Here is a 1,363-nt window from a genome sequence, read left to right as displayed (position 1 = left end):
GGTCCAAGAATTATTCCCTAGGAAAACGTTTTAAAAGCACAATGTTAAAGAAAGAGTTAAAAAATTACTGGATCAGCTTAATACCAAAATACAGTGGGCCCTTTCCTGACACTTACTACATCTGTCTGCCAAGTTGATTGGAAATCCAATTGTTGTTGTTATTATAACAGTTTTATTTATTTAAACAAGTATTATGTCGTCTTGATCAGGTTCCTGGAAATGGATCATTGCTTGATGTGGGGTTCTACTTCTGATCGTCATTCCTTTGACTGTTTGGCTCGTTTGTCACTACAGGTTAGTATTTATAAAATTTTCATCCGTCTTGACTTCCTACTTTCTACTGCATGAACGACAAGCCCAACAGGTGGTGAAGTAAATGATTCACTGCCTGTTGTATTTTCCTGAAGGTACCAGAAGTTCTGCACTTGGAGCTGCTGGCCTGTTTCCAAACAGGAAGTTCCAGCAGGGGTGCTTCCTGCCACCAAGTTGGATGTGACGGAGGTGCAGTGGGACCTGTCGTGGATGGAGATATCCAACCTGTTGGAAAAGGATTCTTATTGTGGCACTTAAAGGGAAACTCTCTTCTGAAGCCCAGAGACTTAACTATTGGGTCAAACCTATGAGAAAGCTCAGTCAGTGCTGCAATTTGTAGTATTTGATGGTCACATGTCAAAATAGTGCTGCCTGATATATTTTTGAATTGAATTAAATGAGATGTTTAGGATTTATAAGGATGACTACATTTGCTGATGGTGCAGATTTGATAGCTTCCAATACAAATGTTATTGTTTCAGTTGTCACATTTGTCAATGTCAATACTCTTGCACATTTAAACGTCTCTCCTTTGAGTACATTTTGAAACTAAGAATCGTATTTGTTATATCTTATTATCTAATCATTAATATAATTGACTGTTCTAAATCATTTTACATGTATCATTTCTCCTGTGTTTGTTCGAGGTTCCATGTTGTTTGCTCCCTTTGAATCGTTATTTGCTATTTCTTGTCGTCTGAAGTTATAAAAGTCATGGAAATCGTCGTGCTTGTTTTATATGTTTTAAGGCAGAACAAACAACTACCAAGAAACTAGAAATAACTATAAAGATTAACCAAACAAATGAAGTTCATATATTCCAACAGCCTCTATAGCGGTCAAACCAGTTAGGCCTCATTGATAGACCATGTTAGCTGCCAATTTGTTGCATTTTGCATTAATAGATCACTACAAACAGTACACGTCTTCTTAAATAGACCTAAAATCAACTTTAGACAGAAAGATGTTAAGAATCTCCAGTACTAAGAATCTAAAACAGTAAAAATTAACTCTGAGATGTTTTTGAAATCCGACCTTCAAAATCATACTG

At 36.3% G+C, this 1,363-nt stretch overlaps 1 long non-coding RNA gene across 1 annotated transcript; it reads left to right on the top strand.

Moving 5' to 3' along the window:
* Positions 1-234: 234 nt before the first annotated feature.
* Positions 235-1,037, top strand: LOC128459088 (uncharacterized). Its single transcript, XR_008342103.1, has 2 exons — positions 235-294; positions 408-1,037. It is a non-coding gene; the product is annotated as an uncharacterized LOC128459088 (long non-coding RNA).
* Positions 1,038-1,363: the final 326 nt, after the last annotated feature.

Source organism: Pleuronectes platessa, chromosome 16 (assembly GCF_947347685.1).
Source record: "Pleuronectes platessa chromosome 16, fPlePla1.1, whole genome shotgun sequence".
Taxonomy (NCBI): Eukaryota; Metazoa; Chordata; class Actinopteri; order Pleuronectiformes; family Pleuronectidae; genus Pleuronectes; species Pleuronectes platessa.
Note: the sequence above shows the minus strand (reverse complement) of the source record. Positions and strands in the feature narration are given on the sequence as shown.